Below are 21059 nucleotides of genomic sequence, written 5' to 3'. Positions count from 1 at the left end.
TAGTTGATTTCAAAGTGTTTTTTAATATTATATTGAAAATACATATGACATACTCACGGCTTTCCCCAAGGAGGGACAGCTGTCTACGTTTTAGTAATACTTTCAGGTATGTATTATTAAATAAAACAAAGTTTATTTTGTTCTAATAAGTAAGTAAAAATATTATATTATTAAAAGGATCTTTATATTCGTTATACAATATTAAAGTTACATAAGCTAAATAGATAATCACGAAAAATAATCAATCATACATTGGAGACTTATTCATCTACATTTAAATTTTCGCCGCTTTCATCAATTTCCATTGGTCGGTTTGGCTCAGCAGGAATTAATAGCTGCATTGTCTCAGGCAAAAATAATTTTGAAGCGGTTTTTTTGGTCTTTCTCATGGAACTAATAAATGGGTCGGATGTTAATAGTAACCTATGATAAATATCTAAGTTGCATTATTCCTTCGAAAACTTGCGAGCAAAGTTTAGGCGATAAGACCTAAAATGTTTATTGCGGGGCTCAGCAGCTTCTTCCGAAAGTTGCCCTATTGGCAACAACGAAATTTTCTATTATTGAAGCTCCATGAATTAAGACCTTATGCATCGTTGGAGTCATAGGATGCCAGCCATATAACTCAACATATAGTTTCACCGAAGAAAATGATACACGAAAAGGGCGTCAAGAACTTTCACGTGCAGTAAGTGCGACAATCAAGTTTAGACTAGTAATGCAGCGCAATCGCGCAGTCTAGGGATGTGGGTGGGGTTGGCTATTGTTCGTCAGGTAGTCTACTATTCCAGGAAAAAAATTGTTTGTCATTAGTCGATTATTGGAATTTCGACTTATGGCCGCCTAATTCCTAGAAATCTACGCATGTGCAACTTTGAAATAATAACGGGAAGGCTTCGTTCGAAATAGCTTCCATCTGCTCTGTCGTGATATTCTCAATGTCATAATGTTCCTCCCATTACATTTATCATTGTCGAAAAAAACGGGTGTCTCATGGTTCCAAATAAAGCAGATGTGGATAGGTAGCAGCCAAAAACTCGTGTATTAAAACATCAGAGTTGCACATCGCATTGTTAAGTCCCATTTTGAGGTCTCCTTCTTCGCACATAGTTTCGTAGTTATTTCCTTTGGAACGAAACCTCACCGCAATATGGCCTCACAATCGAAGAAAATAATAACCATCATTTTGTATAGTTGAGTCCTCTTTAAACTATGTGTCAGACTGTATTGTCAAAGCATCCTTTTCCGTAGATGACTATGTCGTCTGCATATCCTTAACAGGGTATACCGAGCTCGGTTAATCAGCATAAGAGTTTGTCTACTACTAAGCCCCTCTTAAGTGGGGACGCGACTCCCCCTTGTGGGCATCCTCTGTTTGAAGTGATTGAAATGGTCTCTTGCCCTATTTTCGTTTCTGCTGTTCTAATAGAAGTACTTGTGCCATCCCTCTGGAGGTTGTTCTATCTACTCCTCTCGAATCTAATGTTCTTTTGACAGCATCGTGTGGAGTATTGTCAAAGGCGCCTTCTAATCATAGTAGTAAGTGATCCGATTTTCATCTCTATTTAGCAATGAAACATATCTACATGAATATGATCTTTCAATACTTTTATATCGCTCAAACCAGTTGAAAACAGTGTTCAAAGTTACAAAATTATCACTAGATATTTTAATATTTCTTGAGCTTTTCTGACACTTTTGATTCCGACTTGAAACAAAACTTCATTGTTAAATATCCACATTTAAAGACAGACACGATCTTACTAAAGCAGTTATAGTAGTTCATGGGTTCAAACCGTTTGTGTCAGTGTATGATGGGAAAATAGATGCAGCTTAAGTAATTGCTGCTATAAGAATTCATTCACCGTATTTTTTCATCACATTTCGTATAATGGATACTAATAAAAAAAAATTATTACATAGATATGGAATTTCAATAATATTATATTTGAAATCAGGGAAAATGTTCAAAATTGATTTTTTTACCGAAAATAGAAATAAAAACGATTTGCGATTATTAACTCACAGTTGCTTGGCAAATAATTAATATTTTTTCACGAAAATTGACATATTTTCATACGTATTCGAACAATAAATAGACTGAATACCTATCTTTTAGAATTTCTGACTTTTTAAGCATGAATAAAGTTTTTAATTCTGTATTTCTGAATGAGCAGTATAAACTTTAGAATCCGATGTTTTTTAGAAAGCTTGAGCTATTAAAGTGTAGTATATAGTAAGATAGTCCGTTTTAGGTGCACTCGCTGTGCGGATCGTACTGTAGGAGCGAGGACATTTTTTATATTTTTCCTACTATTCAAATGTCAAAGTTTTTTCTTATATTTTGTGAATTGTATATTTATTATCAACACAAAATTATCGAAACTTCAGTTGAAATGTTACTATATATTCTGGGGGACAAGGTTAATCGGTTTTTCATTTTCGGAACCACTTTTTGAAAAGTTTTAGATAACATAAGAATTTGAATGGACTTGAACCAACTTAAATTTCGTGAAACTTTAGATTGTAATAAACTTCAACTGGACTGCACTCTTTGAATTCCCTACTCATTATAAACAAAATCGATTAGTATCAAAACAATGGCGAACAGGCACATGTCTAGTTCATTACAATGAGAATTTTGAAGCGAAAATTATTCAATCAAAAAGATTATTTGTTACTTTACATTTATTTATTTAAGAAAAAAATTTTTTTTGGTGCTGCTATGGACTTATTTACTAATTATAACCTATTACTATTACCTATAGTTTAGTTACTCATTGTGGTTTTCTTCTGTATTTTGAAATTTTATTTTATTTGTTATATCTTTATTTAGTTATTTTTATGTTTATTTTTTAGTTTTCTCAAGATTTTGTCTACAAATTGTAACAATTTTTTGACAATAAAGCATTTCTCTCTCTCTCTAAATAATAAATGCTAAATTAAACTTAACGATGAATTGAAAAAAATAGAGCAAAAAGACAAAACTATTGTACTAAGGGCACAACTATCTTTCAGTTGAATAATATCGAAATATATTATAAGCACAGAGAGAATCCGTTGTTCGGTTGTAATTTTGCAATAAAGTTAGATAATCATTTTCGTTAATTCTTAAGTTTTAGCATTTTCAAAACTATGGGAAGCCAATCGATTGCAACACGTGAAAAAATAATTTTATTAGTATCAAAAAAGTTTTAATCTCACGTTTATTATGAGTAGGACCATTTTTCTGAAATCGAATATCCTCAAAGTTAAAAGGAAATGATACTGATGATACTGTGCAGTAATAATTAGATTTGTTTGGAACATTTAATTCCCCTTAAATTTCCATTAATATAGAAAGAGATAGTTTCCTGATATTTCTCTTCAAACGCTAATTTATAGGGGATTTTGAACCGTGAAGGAGTGCTCAGGTGTTTACATTCCCGAGATCAATATCTTATGTGGACGAATTATGTTTGGAAAATGTAGGTCCACCCTTAACCAATGTTTTTTTGAATATTGGTTACTGAAATTCCTTTGTTCGGTGAAATTTTCCCTGCACAATATAATCAAAATATTATATATTAATAAATGGTGATTGCAAAAAAAGAGATATATTCTACTTATGCGTTATGATTATTTATAGATAACAGTAAAAACATATGACGCAACTAGTTTTGCTAACTAATAATGAAATGAATCGATAGACTAAATGTAACAAGTTCGTTTTTAAGGTAATCCCTCCTAATTATTATCGGCAGGTAAATATAATTTTAGTTTCGGATTCCAGGTGTGGTTATAAAATACTAGTATTGATGTTTCCATAGAAGAGAAGAGATACCGGCTGTTTTCTCGAAAAATGTAACAACTAAAAGGAAAAATTATTTTTTGTGGTTGAGACGAATTTTCAGTTTGGTTTTTATTTTGACGTTTCGACTTTTCTTTAAGTCTTTATCAAAAAATTATTTAAAAACTAATTTTAAAACAGAAGAGACCTAAAATCAAGAACATGTATTATATGTCTAGATGAAAATTATATACAAAAAATAATATTACAAATATTGCGAGTTCCGTATGCTCATTAATAATAATTTCACATAATAACTTTTACGCGAATATTTATTTAATAATTTTCAAATTTCCACATGCCATGGAACGATGTTTTCTTTTGATAGAATTAAAATATCTTTCTTCACATTGAAGTTATAATATATATATATATATATATATATATATATATACGGAACTATTATACATGAACATTATTATATATATATATATATATATATATATATATATATATATATATATATATATATATATATATATATATATATATATATATATATATATAGTTAAAACAATTATGAAGATATTCACACATACACGTTCCTTTGCTTCTATAATAATGTTCATGTATAATAGTTCCGTCTATGGGGTTCTTTATTTATGTTTTACGAACCAGCTACTAAAGTTACAATTATCAATGTGAAAAAAATTTGAACTCAGTAATTTTCTTAGTATACTAACAGCGTTTGAAACTAAATTAATGGCATACTGGATTTATGAATAAACTGTAGTGTTTTACTTCAAATGCAGAAAAGAGAAAGAAACAATAGACAGACCATTTCGTTGTTGTGTACCACCATAACGTATTTAACTTAACTGAAATAATTGAAGAAATGATTTTTCTACCCTAATAAAGTTACCCATTTTTTCCAAACAAGTGATAGAGTTTGTAACGATAATGTGTTTTGTTGAAGTTGATGCAATATTTTCAAATATTGTTGAACAAAAGTAATGAAACTAACTATTGTGAAGATTAATATTTGGGACGCCCTAATCGTTACGAGGAATGTTTAATAAATGTGTTGCGAAACATTGCCGAAACCTATACGATCAGTTTCACATATTGTAGAATTAAAGATTCAGACAGTGAGATTATTTGGCTTAATTTAGTATAACATAATGAGGGAAAATACCATATTGAAAAAAAGATATTTCATTATCCTATAATAGCAGAGTATTAGTAAAATACATAACACTATTAATAAAATATAAACAAATTGATTTATACATACGTTAAAGATAAGACTAATGACGTGTTTAATAGATTAGGCATTAAGGGATTTGAAAAAATAAGGCGCTTATCGCTAATTTTTTTATTATTGAGACAATTTTTATTGTGAGACAAACCTGGGAAATTTATTCTAGAAGGTCATATATTGATTCATATAATTAATGTTCTCAGTGAAAAGTTATATTCAAAATCAACTTGTATATACAATTTCATTTGCGAATTTTACCAGTATTATTTCCCGTGTCTTTGATAGAGGGAATTCATCCACACTTACTTCAAGTGGTATTCTAACCACTGTTTTTGTAATTGGTTTCGTAACGCCGTAGAAGAGTTCCAGTTTAATTGCATTGACGCAGCTTGTTCAACCATTTCGTTGCCATTATTGCTCTTGTCCTCCAGTACCCAGGCCTCCGTTACTTTACCACGTTCATCCAGACTGATTGGGACGGATACGTACACAATACCATACCAGTTGAGAATTGATCTTTTCAGAATAGAGTGCTGTCAGCGCGTATTGGCTATCTGGGAAGATAGCAAATGAATGATATATTATTTGGATTTCTTCCAAAGAGTAGTGGATCAGGGAAAAATGTAGCACTTCTACTAAAATTATCCACTATCTTAGCTCCATTAGCTAAAGCAAATTGACTGCCATTTAAGAGAAAAATGTGTTTTTGTTGAGCAGTAAAGGTTCGGAGATCAAATCAGTTGAGGACTATATCTGAGTAAATCGAATTCTGATTAAACTGAGATAAGATGAAAAACGAATAGATTTTTTTGAATAAAAGTTATGGTAAGATTAAGGGACCTCCATCATAAGAATCTCAAAGTAGAAAATGCTAATAATTGCAATGAAAAACATTGTATTATCTCTAATGCTACTTCAAATCCCGGACCCAGATGACTGATAAAGTTATCCCTAGCACGAATTTTAACTATGACTTATTATTATTAAGTAAATAAACATAAAATTGTGTATCAATAGCTTTTTCATTAATCAGAGATATTGTTCATTCGTTTGTGGATTAAGTATATTCAGCCTCCAGCTCGTGTTGTTATTTCATTTCGTGAGTAGTAGCCATCATTATTATACTCTTATTGAATAATATACTATTAATGAATCGTATGAATAGTTTTACAATATTTGTTTGGTCAATTTTAATGTTAATATCATCCTCAATATGGAGGACAAGCTCAGACGGGATAAAAAACGAATAGATTCTTGTGAACAAAAGCTATTATGAAGAAATCTTCATCATAAGGATCACACAGTGGATAATATAATAACAGGATTATGGTTTTTCAAAGACTAAAATAAGTTTGCTTGCAGAAAAACTGCAAAGAAAAATCTACTTAAATATTTTATCATTGAGTAAAATGATTATCCTAATGGATGTACTACTAAATTACCTTTCATTCTCAATTTGATGTCATACAGTGATATTTCGATTAATCTTCAATTTAATTTAATGAGGAATTAAATAGAATGTAATATTTGGATTAAAGTAGCGTATAACATGGTTTTTATTAAGACTTTCCGTTTCAAACGTTTCAAAATTAAATGTGACAAATTTTTTTCCATGGAATATAACATCGACAAAAGCAAGTTATCCGATATATTTTCTGAATTTACTAGCCACAAGATACCCTTGTTCAGGAGAGGAAATAAATATTTGGACCTTCTGCAGGAGCAAGATATGTCTATTACTGCTAATTCTGAGAAAATTTGGCTCCAACAAGACGGTTGTCCTGGTCACCATAAACCTGAAGCTCAATCCTTTTATTAATAGAATTTCTTCTTCACTTTACGAATTTCCATACAACTAAATTTATTTTCAAATGATCAATTAAAAAAAAGTGTTCTGAAAGAGCTACAGATCTCTACAGAACGAATTAAGATACAATCATTCCAACTTTTGAGTAAAATAGCGATCTTGAAAACATTCTAGATTAGAGTGGGTAATTTTTACAAAGAAATCTGGTACTACTGCTCAGGATTTGGTCCTATCTGGACATAAAATATCATCATCACCGCAAATTCGCTTGTTACGTGTTGAGGTTTAGAGCAATATGTCACGTGGCCGAATTAGCTTAGACAGCTTCACAAAACTTTAATACCCTAAAAGCTATATAGGCTGCAACAGCTTCTAATTCTCTACAAGATCCAGATTTGTCTATCTTTGGAGTATTGTTCGTACATTTTTAGCTCGGCTCCCAAGCATACCCTCAGAATGCTCGAATACATAAGATAGCAATGGGACTTATAGGTGACCCAGAGTTGACCAGAAACTTGGACAGCTTAGAGCATAAAAGCAAGGTCGCTGTTCTAGCTGTTTCACTGATACTACCACGGCATATACTCGATTCTGATTGGATCGCCAGCACGTCGAAGTTTCGAGTGGTGGAAATGGCATTACAATTCTACTTACATGCCGCTCTCTCTTTAATATTAAGTCTTTGTATAAATCCCATAAAAGCATCGTTTTCAATAGGAAAATCCACTGAAAATTGTCAAAAAATGAAAAACAACTTAGGTCACCGAATCGCCAAAATAAATAAAAGCGAAGTCAGACATTATATCTTAAGTCTAAACTAATTATTGGTCCTTGTGTATATTAGTATAACTTGGAAAATAAATTTTCATAAAAATTGTTTACATTCCCTTTATGTAAAAAATAAATTAAATTTCTTTTTCCCCAATCTAATTATGAGACGCATATTGAAGTTTAATGTGTAGGATATTGTTATTAAAACCCGTTTTCATAAGTTTTCCTTGGAATCTCATCTAATCTAATTTTAAAAGCTGTTATTGACTTCTATCGAAAAGTGACTGGTTTGTGTTTAGAATTGTTGGGGACCTATCAACGACAAACCTTTCCGACATAAAAAAATATTGACAAATCAATTATCTGTATTGCTCCGAATACCTATTTGTAGGTACCTCAATATGTCACATGTTTGATAAAAATCATATTGACATTATTGGTTATAACTGAGCGAACAAATCTCATGATTAAGTTTTATACTTGTTATTCAGAACTAAATGAAACAATCGACATCACAATCAAATTTCGTAGAAAACAGTTTGCTAATTATTAGATAAAAGTTATTATTATTTTTTTTTTCGATTATGTCACAGAGCGCAAATATTTTTTTGCCTTTAGAAAACGGCGATGAATGAGATTGTGGATGATATATTGCTTGATAAAACGAACAATGGTGTTTATTTCAGTGAATCTCAATAACTGATAGCAAGACTATAAGAGGTGGGAAAGAACCTTGGAGCAATTGAATAAATCACAAGACCTTAAGTTAATAATGATTCATTACAAGAAGAAAAGTAAACAGTGGTTTGTAGGCGCTGTTCACTTTTACGATAAATGAAGAATAAATAAATGAAATAAATCTTAAAATCCACGTTTTTAGGACTTCTGAAAAAAACAATATTAATTTTTTTAATTTATAGAATTTTCTTATGTCGATGGAGCGGTAAAGCAAAAAACGGCAGAGCTCCTAAAGTTGTGTGGGGAGGGGAATTTTCTTATTATAGCTGAGACCATACCAAAACCGTGATGGAACTTGAAGCTTTCTCAGTTTCGAAAAACTCCAATCAACGCTTGGGGTATCACGTAGTTGCATAAAATTTCATATTTACAATCGAATTGAGGCTATAGAATGAATTGAAGTTGTTTATTTCATTCTTCTTCCGCTTCCAACGATAAATTTTCTTGACATTTTTTGCGAGCTTTTTCCAAGCTTTCCCCTCCTTGCAAAGCTATTCAAAACATATTTATAAACAAAATAGTGGATAAATATTAAGACTAGAGTTTCTTTAGTCTCCGCTCAGTGGCAACCACAAAATCGTACACGTTAAGAAAATGAAAGAATCGTAATAGAGCGATTGTTGTAATGTAATAATTTTTCTCAATAGCACCTATTACGAGCATATCCCTTCCATGTTTGTTGATCCATTTTTTTTGTTTTTTTTATTGGTAACAATTGCGACTTAATGAATAGAATTCACGATTCCCTAAAGCCTCTATAAATTGGAAGTTTCTAATTCAATAATGTAAAGTTCATTATATTCCCAACATAGTCGTATACAATAAATCTGATCCTCTTAATAAATTTGCAAACTGATATTTCAAAGCATAAACTTAAAAAGGAGCTTATTCACCTTACTTTCATCAAAAGCTTGTACTTATATCTAACACTGAAAAAGTTTATATTAATGCTTAAACATAATACATCAAGTAGAAACTTATTTATTCAATTTCAAATTAAAACATAACATTTGCCGATTTATTTGATAATAAATTTTACTTTGTTATCTGAATTTAAATTATCATTATTGTACTACGAATTACAAGTAAAATATTCATAAACAGTTTTCTTATTTCAGTTTCCAACAAGATTTCAAATTATTACTATTTTACAATAACATACTTATAGTTCCATTTTATTAATGGTTATTGTTATTATAACTTTATTATTCCTAATCTACGAGGTTTGGCTATTAAATAACGAGACTGCCCGTCTAGAGGGCGCCCTAGAGGGGTGAGGTAAAAAACGAGTAGTGCGTTGGGTATATAGATATCTTGTCTATGCACGTTCCAAAATACGTTTCTGTCACTATCATAGTATTAGTGCAGTAGCTGTTTGAAACGAACGCGTTTTTTTCTCGTGTCAAAAACCATGTGTGACGAAAAACAGGAGCAATCAATCTCAAAATTGAAAAAAACTCCGACTACTATAAATTGTTGCAAGAGGCCTATGGGGACAATTATCTATCTCGTGCGCATGTTTTTGACTGATGTAAGCGCTTTAGTGAAGGCCGAGAGAACACTGAAGATAACCAGCGCCCAGGTCGCCCTGTGATTGTTTCAACTCCGGACCAACAGTGACCAAAATCAACCAAATTGTGCATGCAGATCGTCGAATAAGCATTCGGATGATTGCCGAGGTTGTAAACGCCATTAAAGAAACGGTTAGAAAAATTTGACACGAGGAATTACACATGACAAAAGAGAAGACCCATCAACGGGTCTGCTCAGATTTCCTTGAAAGGTTAGAGAGGTTAGAAAAAGGTCTGCTTTGAAAGGGAGTCGATGGAAGCGGTAAAGCAAAAAACGGCAGAGCTCCTAAAGTTGTGCGGCGAGGAGAGTATATTGATGGGGAGCTTTCGTATATGGAATAATTTTTATAATAAAACCCTTTTTCGTAACCAGTCTCGTTATTTAATGGCCAGACCTCGTACGTTGAATTCCGTTGTCGTATCATGAATTTCCACACGTGTTTATGATATTATGTATATGTTGGACAAATATTTGATCATTAACACACCTTAAAAACGTGCAACAATAAGATATACTTTCAGCACAAATCAGAGTTATCGAGCCCTAATTTAAAGGTAACATAATCATTCACTGGATGACTTAATAACTTAATCTATAAATTATTATCAATATAAAAGTTATATAGAATTTGATTTCATTTAGAAAGAAATCACATTGTCTTGTTAGACATTTAAGGCTAATCTACGAGTAGATTAAAATTGGACGCGTTTTTTACTGATGAACTCACCATTTCCAAACTTTTTTTTCTCTTTCTAGCGACTTACTACGATAGCTTTCGACATAATCGATCGATTCCTTTAATTTTTCATTATTTTCGATTAGTTTGTCGCATTATTCTATTCACGCAATTACTTTCAGCTCTCCTCTTAATTTGTTTTTACAATCTCGAGTTCCATCTTGTTTCTCACCTAGGTCCACTCAATTATCTCTACTTCTTTCTTAGTAGAAGTGTTTTTTATATGCTCAAATAATCGATATCCCCTATTATAGCAACATTTATAGATTATTTCAGTTTCTGGACAATTTTAATTTCACATTTTCTTTGTGAAAAAAGATTTCATTATACTTATAGTATCTCCTAAATACTAGGTATATCATCCATATAGAATAATTATGATTTTGCATTATAACGTTTATTTTCTATAATTCTCAAGTATTTTCTATCGATGCTATATAAATTATTAACTGCCACTAGTACCTTTATTACAATATTTTATTATCGTATGCATCTTATTATTTATTTTCTTTCACGATACGTATGGAAAAAATTTAAATGGCGCGGAAAATTAGAGAACTTAAGAATACTTTTTTAAGAATACGAATATATATATATATATATATATATATATATATATATAATTATCAGTTCCCCGTTTATTGGGGCAGGTCTTCGCAGATGTTTTCACACTGTTGGAAGAAAACCGATACGCGTTCCTCCGACGACGTTTATCATAAGTTTACCAGTAAAGGGTGTAACCTCAAATATATTCAGGGTGTCACCACTCCATAAATACTTTTTTGCTTGTTTCGTTCCACTTAACGACGTGATTGATTAAATGCTGGCCGTCAGATAGGTAACAATGAAGAAATGTGAAACTGCACATCATTCGTAGGGCTTTGTGTGAAAAGCGAAGCGCTGTACTCTCAGCTGTTGATGCGATTACCCTTCGATCATTTTTAATCTTCTTTATCTCGTACCGTGTCCAATTCTGTCAAGTTACTCTTTTCCATTTTAAGGTTTGTTCGTTGTTTTTTTTGTTTATTTTTATTCGTGAATGTCTAACAGGTTACTAAAGCTACCATTATACTAGGATGCTAGCATCCCACTTTGAGTCGAAATTGTGTTGGGATGCTAGATCCCGGACTGCCATTTTATTTTAATTTTTTGCCAGTCGTCAATATGGCCCCAACGTATGAAGAGATGTTGTTGCTGATGTTACTAATTAAGAAAAGAGGGGGTCGTGCAAAAAGGAAGTTCAGTGTGGACCCCTTTTTAGCTGTCCGTCGTGTTAAATGCCTGTATTTTATATTGTTTGATGAACTGTGCAATAGTGAAACAAGATTTTTTAATTACTTTAGGATATCACTCCCTTCTTTCAATGAGCTTTTAGGCTACATCCAAAGCGACATCTCTAAACAAGATACAAGATGAGGAATCTTGTATTGGTCTGAGGAAGACCAATTTCCCCGAAGAGAAACTAGTCATAACTCTGATCAAACTGTATTAAAAGGCATGCTGAATCTTAGTAAAAATCTTGGCGAGAGGTTCTTTGTGTATATGTTAACGGCAGTTCCCGACCCCAGGCAGTCCCCGGGACTGCCGGCAGTTTTGGTCTAGACCACAACGGCCGGCAATTCCCGGCGCGCGTCTTAAACTGCCGGCAGTTCTGCCTTAGATCAGAACTGCCGGCAAAAGGGTACTGCTTAACCAGATCCGATTATATTACGCTGCGTGTTTTTGTATAATACAATCGAAAGGCAGCTGTACTTGTATTTGTAAATAAATGATAATTAGTGCAATTTAGATCAGGTGTTATATTTAAATGTTGATTTGAATTTGGTAATTTTTACTATTTATTTTTTTGTGCATGTCTAATATGACAATAGCAACTGATATGACAATAATAAGATGTAGTAAAATATTTATTATAGTTTGACTATTTAATTAAGTCATATGTACATATCTACTTTTATACGTAGTAGCGAATAGTTAATTGAACAATCGGAAAAGCCTTGTAAAGTGCAACGAACTAAGAACATCTTGCTAATTTCTTAGCAATCTTGTGATAAAAAAAAAATCGTCAACTAATCTAAAAATTTTAACAGCGTTGTAAACTCTTTATTTCCCTTATGTATAATCCTGTCTCGACCACCATCTCCAGTAGCAAGATGTGTTGTGAATTTCATCATATAAAATTTTAGAAGGTTCATAATATCTCACTTCATTACTAGTTGCATCAATGAGCTTAGTAGACAATCCAGTTACTTTGTATAGTTTGAAACGCTTGAGCAATCTACTTTGGTGTTTAGTCTTTGGCCTAGCCACTGATGCATGTTCTACTTCTTTTATCAACTGTTCAGCATTAAAGACTTTATAACGATCAGCACTGGTGACTTCTTCTATAAAAGTTGTTTTCCAACGGGCATACATCTCATCCATCATCACAGCTGATCTAGTTTAGTCGCAACATTTCCACCTGCAATAAACGACGACAATCATTTTATCCACGTTCAAAAGTTGAGTTTTCATTTTGCAACCACATCATAAAACCGTAGCACAGTAAATGAGCATTTTAACAGAAATAATCACTTACGATCAATCGAACTCGTTGTTATTACGGATAACAAAAGGCGAAGAACGCTGTTATCACAAACGAAAAAAAAACACTGTCAGCTTTACTTGCGTCTCGTCGTACAGCTTACGATAGACTCTGTACATTATACACTGTCGAATCGAATTCTACTTTATACAATAATATTTACACACTTATGCGTAAGCCAGTTTCACTTTCTGCCTGTAGTGGAATTTACGGTGCTTTCCGAATGATTGCGAATACCTAATAGCTCCGTCCAGTACACTTTTGTCGGCAGTTCTGCCTTAGACCAGAATTGCCGGCAGTTTGCAACGTGCCCCGGGAATTGCCGGCCGTTGTAGTCTAGACCAAAACTGCCGGCAGTCCCGGGGACTGCCTGGGATCGGGAACTGCCGGTAACATATACACTTGCAAGGTTCTCAATACATTCTCAATACTCTCGCTGACGATGCACGCAGAAGTAACTAATGCGACAAGCTTATTATTATGCATATTCGCCAAGTACAGTGATGTTTATATTGAATGCTTGGAATTATTCTAGGAGACAACTCGATTTTGTTCGTCTAAACCCGGCTCATATTGAAGCTCAACTAACATACACCAATGTTCCAATCGGCGAGTCGCTCGCTACTAAGCACATTCTTAGCTTTTTTTATCTTGCATCAAAAAACCGGCAAAAAATCTAGGCTAGAACCTAATATTATGTAAATAGGTTTCACATTCGTGTTTCTTGTGTTTTTCTCGCTTTTCGCCAGATTCTTGTGCGAATAAGGCCTTAATAAATTAAATACTTAGAACAAACACTACTTGTTATCTACAATCCACACACTAAATGTATCATAAGTTGTGCCGTCTATCAATATCTCCAAAATACGCATATTTTAAATATTGCGGCTTGGAACCTTTTTCTGACATCTATTTTGCATTGATAATTTTTATTCGCTATAAAATAAATGAAAATATGATTTTGTGTGAAAGAAATTGGGTCATAAAATTACAGTTGTTTGTATTAAGTTGACAAATTGTGAGTTATTTTAAGAATATGTTTTTGGCAGGATTATACATTGGTATATGTCCAAGCATTACCGAAATTCATGTATCTGTATTATTATATTATTTAAGGTAGTTGAGGCAATCCCGGAATAGAATTTTAAAACAGAATTCAATTCATTTTGTTTGACTAAAGATTTCAAATCACCAGTTTTTCAAAAATTTACAATCTAAAACCAAAGAACTATATTCGTCTTAAGAGACTTTCCTATATCTTCGATCAGTCACAATTGTTTATCTTCTTCTGCTATTACAAATTTTGAAATTTGTGGAATATACAGACACATTATCATTGTATAAAAATAAATGACCACTGGCCACATACATAAATTGATGAGATAATGCTGAAGAAGGTATTGAGACAATTCTGTGATTTTCTCGTCATTATTCTATACAATAAATATCTCGAATATGGAATATATAATTGTCTTCATAACTAAACCTAAAGATTTTTATAAAATTTATAGATAATAAGGTAGACGATAATAATGTAAGGAAGATCTCAGTGTAAATAGAAATGTTTTATAACATAATGAAAGTTGCTATTTGGACTAGTTTTGTGTTTTCAAGTAGATAAGTTTAATGCAAATTATCTTCTTATGTATCCTTAAGAACTTTGTTCCCCTTTATTCAGTCAATTTACTGCGGATGAAGCTGGTATATGAGGCGGATAATATTCAGAGAAAAGTTGGTGGAGTGTAATGTAGTGAGAATGCCGCGACTTTTACGTTGATATCGAGCAATACGGAGTATGAAAAAAGACACAAGATTTTCTGACTGTACCTACTCGTATAGAGCCTCTCAGTACTTTTCAGAACATACAACGACGTATTTCCAATGCCTTTGCTTTGAAACGTGAGTTTGATACTGAAAAATAATATACTGTCAGGGACACATTGCCAAGAAGGAACTCGGGTCCTATCGTATAAAAATTTATTTGAGAAACAAACAAGCTGAGTGAATTTCTTCTATAAATGTCTGGCATCTAATGTACATTGCTATATCGCAAAAAAACATCTGCATTAAATCTTACTAGACTCTTAGATGGTCCTGAAATTTCGTACACATAAGAAAAATTGAGTTTAAAACTATATGGAATACATTATTACATCGTTAAGAAAGCTTCACACAATCAATACTAGATTGGCTTTGTTTGGCCACCTGTTCTTCTTATAGTTCCTCTACCTTCTTCTACCCACACTCACAATGCAATATATGTACTATTCAGCTGTCGCAAACAGTTTTTTTTTTAAATTTGTTTTTGTATAGTCGAATCTAAATATGATTATGAGCCAAAAACCTAACCTAACCTAACCAATGTTACTGAGTTTATTTGGGCTTCCTGTAAAATACATTCAGAAGTTTTCTAATAAAAATTTATATGTAAATCAATGAAGATTGTGGATTGCAATAATTAAAAAAGGGTCCAGGAAAACACTTTGGTGTTTCTAGATAATCAATCAGCTCCCAAAGATAATAAGCACCTATAATTCACTCACCAAACAAAGTGAAATCTGACACAAATTCTAACGAAGGATCAGACTCATATAATTTACTGAAAGAGCGAATTGTGATTAAAAAATTGTTAGACTATACGATTATATTTTTTTATTCAATTTTATTTCTCTATACTTATACGTACGTATCTATGTCAATATGCTAACAACAAGAATAACGACACCTTTTAGAAATATTATTGTATATACCATTTGTTCCGCAAACTTCGAATCATTTACACTATTATAAACCGCAATAAATAGTCTCAATTTATTCTAATTACATTGAGTGTGGGAAAACTCTCGAACAAGGACATACGCATTAAGCTCGTCTGGCATACACTAAAATTATTATTCCTGTTACGTGACAATCATGTTATTGCCAAGCATAAATAAAATGAGGACTCAATCTTAAAATGACCCTATGGCTGTACAAGGCGTAGTTAGGGCAATGGTAACTTATGAGGCGAGTTGGACAAAGCCTAGCATGTACTATGAAGCTATTAAGTAGAATACAAAGGTTATAATACGTTCTTTTGACAATTTAGTCATCTTGTATATAGAATTATTATGAAACAACCTTGAAATCAAGTAGGAAGGACAACCCGAGATTACATATGTAAACAGTGTGTCATAAATCGAGGTAAATATTAGGTAAAAATAGATAAAGGCCCCTATAATATACAGTGACATCGGAGTACTTAAGAGCAAGCCATAAATAGAAAATGAAATAAAATTTATGCCTTATTTTTCGATGGTAAACAGTAAACAGCACGTAAATTATAGTTTACTCCTATCAAATTATAGTTTGGTCATTTTATCTGGATTATAGTGATACAAACACAATGAATTATTTTGTAACAAATCCTAGGATTCATTTTATATAGCTAAATCTTTATATTTGACCGAACTAATGCGTTTTTTACGATCTTGATTCATCTGGTCTCTTGTGTTAGGACAATTGGATCACATCACTCACAGAGAACAATGGACGGGGGACTCGAGGCCCGCAATTCTGAATAATGGAACCACCCATCATCTTCTGCGGAGAATATCCCAAAAAAAACAAATTTGCTACCGTCTTCGTGTCGATACCATATAAACACATTAATCTTAGTCTACTTATACCTATAGCAGAGCTGCTATAAAAGTCATAACGGTCGAAACGAAAAGCTTTTTCGAGGCAAGCAGAATGCCGAGGACAACCACAGAAAGATAGATCTATTGAGACTTTGCGTTCTTGGAGACCAATTTAGAAGCACCCCTGCAATCGCGAATAAATTGCTTGAAGAGAATATAGAGATGATTGATATAAGTACAGTATACGGTTTCGAACATAAAATTTTTTCATTTTTCATACAGTAGATGCTGCCTCTTATAGCTAAACGTCAACGTATCCGTCTGCTCTAGTGTAGAGAAAATTCAGTGGGAGCAACAAAGGAATCAGGTGATCTTTGGTGATGACACTCGCTTTTGTGTAGCAACACACGATGGTGAAAAGTGGAAAAATATGGCATTTACAATTTAATACAGAGGATCATGCATACCATACGGTGGGTGTTAGAGTACGAGTACGAAGTGTTTTTGGATATGGTAGCAGATGACTGTCAGTTTTCAACAGAGGCAACATCAGATATATGATATATTCAGGAATAGTGGTAACTATGTCATTCTATTCTTTTACATTACTAACGCTAGTGTAAGACCACATATCGCCCAAGAATCAATCGTGTACCCTGGCTACCAAAATCGATCGAATTAAACATGTTTGGGACATAATTGGAGCAGGCTGTTCAATTTGCAGCACCTTCCAGCAGTGCTTTCTCAGAAGGAACCTTATAATGAAATATCCTGAGAAAATATCCTTATTACCGAACCTAAGCACATCAATGAATGCATAAGAAATTACAGATTCGTAACATATTTTTGAGCTAGCTTTCTGAGTAAATCGTCTCATAAAGCTGGAAATGTAAGCTTTCTAAAAAAAATTAAAACTGGATGCGCAGATATGGGTGTTGAGTTTACTTAGTATCTATACTATACCGAAATTTATGCCATTTATTCGAATAGAATAGAAAACACTTTCGCATGAAGGCGAGGTCTTAAATATGTTGTATACAATGTATTAGTTTATTGGTTATTTTTCTCTCATTTAAGTATCATGGTTGGGAACTTCATTAAACTAAACTAAATTTGAATCTTTAACAAGAAAGCACAAACAAACAGCACAGAAGGCTTTGTAGAGGACCATTAAAGGAGAGATTTTTATTGAAAAAATCTAGAATATATGAAAAATATCAGTGATTTTTTTTGCTTGGTGCATTAAAATGAATCAAAGATCAAGTTTGCTTAAACTTATGTATATAGGCCCTTAATAAACAAGCAATTCAATTCAACTCTTTTTGAAGGTGGAGAAGCAGTCTCAATGGAGAAGCAGTCTCAATGTTTTAAAAGCATATTTGAACACTTACCAAATAACTGGATATTTTGTCTTCGAATATTATAAAGTAAAATTTCAAGACTGTAGATTTGATAACACTTTCTATTTGTATAATGCTTTCAATTTTATAGGGCAAAATGCTGCAATATTAACTGGCATTATTTATAAGCAAAAACCATATTCCTTTCCTTTTTTTACCTGTTTTTGGAATAAAGATAATAATTTTCATTTCGTAAAGTGTTGACCAATCTTCATTTTTAAAACTGACACCTTTCTAAAATCTCAGTTCTCGACCAAATATTAACTGCTTTCCATTTACACCAAATCTTTCACTTGTGACGTCATAAATCAGTTCAATGCACGTTCTTTTTCAGTCTCACAAGGGAGACCTAACTGAGTTTTTATCCGCAATCTACACAAACTTGAGACTGTGTGCTTTAGTCAGTTTTGTGAACTCATATTTGAAGTGAGGTTGAGGACATCACGTTGTCAGATCTTTTCATCAAAATAAGTAGTAATTACACAATATCAAATTATTGCAAACAGTTATTGATGTAAATAGTCTTGTGAGTAAAATTATTTTAGTTATGTCGTTTCTTTTGTAGTGAGTAACAGACGGTTAGATCACCAATGATGATGGTGAATTTTATATGGTTATTGTGAACATTAATGCACATTACAGGTTCCTTTCATTCACTGAGCAATGACGTCTCAGATCACTTAACTGTAAATTGAAAGCAGATATTGTTCCCAAATTAATTTTGCTTTCATTTTTCTTTGGGAACAAATGAAAATATGGTATAGTAGGACTGTCACAAAAAGGACAGTAAATGAAGTGATAAATGTACCAGCTTCCATTCGTTTAGATGACTATCGCCAGAGGGCGTGTCGATTTTCAGTACATTCAAATTTGATCTAAATAAAAATTTGATCTAACCTGTTTATTAAAAGTATAATTACTACAGTTCTGTTGAGGATAGATGCATATTTTGTAGAAGAAGTAAAATAGAATAGAAGAAAATATACGACAACCACATTGAAAAAATAAAAGCAGCTTTAAAAAACGAAAATAAAAAGGTTGAAAAAAATCGAAATAATTTGTTTTGATTAAAAGCCAATAATAGCTGAAGTAATTATAAAAAATATTTTGAATCTCGTATTAGATTTTTTTGCTGTCAAAGAATTTATATTCTATTTAAAACGTTGCTTTACCTCTTATTTACTGTATATTGATGATTAAAGACACTGCAATGCAGTTGTATTACTGCCAAAGTGTTTGCCAAAGTGCAGTCAATTATTCTAAATCATAAAAATACCGAGGCCCGTAAATCACGGTAATTCACTCTTCATCAGGATAAGTTGAAATTAGATGTCGATATGGCAATATTGATAAATAATTTATAAACACGTATACCATTTGGTTGCCATAGTGGTTTTTAAGGAGTGATACAACGCGCGATATTTCAAACTAAGGGAAATAATATCAAATGACATGCAATCGTATAAACAGGAAGTATACATAAACCCGATTGACTTATTTTTGTTTTACAGAGCTTTTCCCCATGAAAATCAATTATCGCAGTATATTGTTCAATTGAACCGATGTAAGAATTGTATAATTTAATCGGTAACGTGAATTTGCAAAATGTTTTACCGGTATTTCGATACACTAATTAGTTGTTATTTAATATAATTTTATTATCATCTAACACATAATATTTAGTATATTGTTATAACAGATTTTTTAAAATTCAACTAGGTAACAATGAATAAGATGAAGAAAAAACTCATGTTTAAGATCATTCGAATAATTTGGCATGGATCAGCAATGCATCACAAAAATTCGTAAATTTAATTAGCTAAACGATTGCCAGGAAAATACATAGAAAATAGAAAAAAATAAGAATATTTTTAACACTTACCTGTATTTAAAATTTTCGTTTCTATTTTGCCCATCGAACATTCTTGATATGATATGAAATTCAGTATTTTTCAATTATTGCTACTTAACTTTCTTTCTTCATTCATTATTTGAATTGTTTATGGATTGTCGTTCAACAAAAATCTCGTATCGTACTCCATGTTTCAGTTGCTACTACCTATATTCGTAGGGTTAACATTTTCACCCTACTTTATTTGTCCACCACAATATTCTGAATAATACCGCCATCAAACTGAAATTCACACAACTATTCCAATCATGCAAAATATTCTCTGTTCTAGTCTTACTGCAGAGATAGGTGAATCGATTCAGAGACAAATAATAAGTTGCGACATCGGTAGATGTCGTTAGAAACAACAAATAATAATGCTGCGGCTTAGTAAATCTTTTCAATGGGATTTTAAGGGTTGGATTTCCAACTTGGTTAAAATTTCATCATATTAGATTATGTGCTTTGATCATTTAAATCAGTTATAATTCCATTATTATACAGAGCGTGTGCTAAGAATTGAACAGTTCAATTCAATTCTTTTGGAAACGGCTATCATGATTTTTAGAACTTTTGGTTTATAAGGTTTTTTAATTTGGGGTGTCAAAGAGCCAAATATGAACATCACAACAATTTAAAAAAAATGAGAGACAAATCTTGTTTAGTAAACTTTTATTACACTAAAAAGTAGTACTTTAAATAAAATAAAATTTCTTCTTCTTCTTTTTCCTTCTTGTATGACAGATTTAAAACCTGTTTCTTCTTCCATTTCTGCCTCCTGGATCCAGATTGTCACACCATCTTTTTCTCGGTCGAATAATACTTCTTCTGCCTGTTGGCGATTTATTCCTTGCGATACGCGCACTAGTCTTTCGATTGTCATTCTGCTACTATGACTATTCCATTCTTG

The 21059-nt window shown here is 32.2% G+C and overlaps 1 protein-coding gene across 3 annotated transcripts in view; it reads right to left on the bottom strand.

The window, feature by feature from the left end:
- The window catches only part of LOC130450699 (galactosylgalactosylxylosylprotein 3-beta-glucuronosyltransferase P-like), a 37748-nt gene extending 17371 nt beyond the window's left edge, over positions 1-20377 (bottom strand). The window contains exons 1-3 of one of the 3 annotated variants that reach the window (XM_056789255.1): positions 20141-20315; positions 18417-18713; positions 18250-18370 (exon numbers count right to left, since the gene is read on the bottom strand). The gene's annotated coding sequence lies outside the window, so the exon portion shown is untranslated. Of the gene's footprint in view, positions 1-18249; positions 18371-18416; positions 18714-20140 lie in introns of all 3 variants that reach the window. The other 2 variants (XM_056789254.1, XM_056789252.1) reach the window with 2 other exon arrangements.
- Between the last annotated feature and the right edge of the window lie 682 nt (positions 20378-21059).

The sequence above is a fragment of the Diorhabda sublineata genome, chromosome X, assembly GCF_026230105.1.
Source record: "Diorhabda sublineata isolate icDioSubl1.1 chromosome X, icDioSubl1.1, whole genome shotgun sequence".
NCBI lineage: Eukaryota > Metazoa > Arthropoda > Insecta > Coleoptera > Chrysomelidae > Diorhabda > Diorhabda sublineata.
The sequence above is the reverse complement of the archived record's forward strand: the minus strand, read 5'-3'. Positions and strand labels throughout refer to the sequence as shown.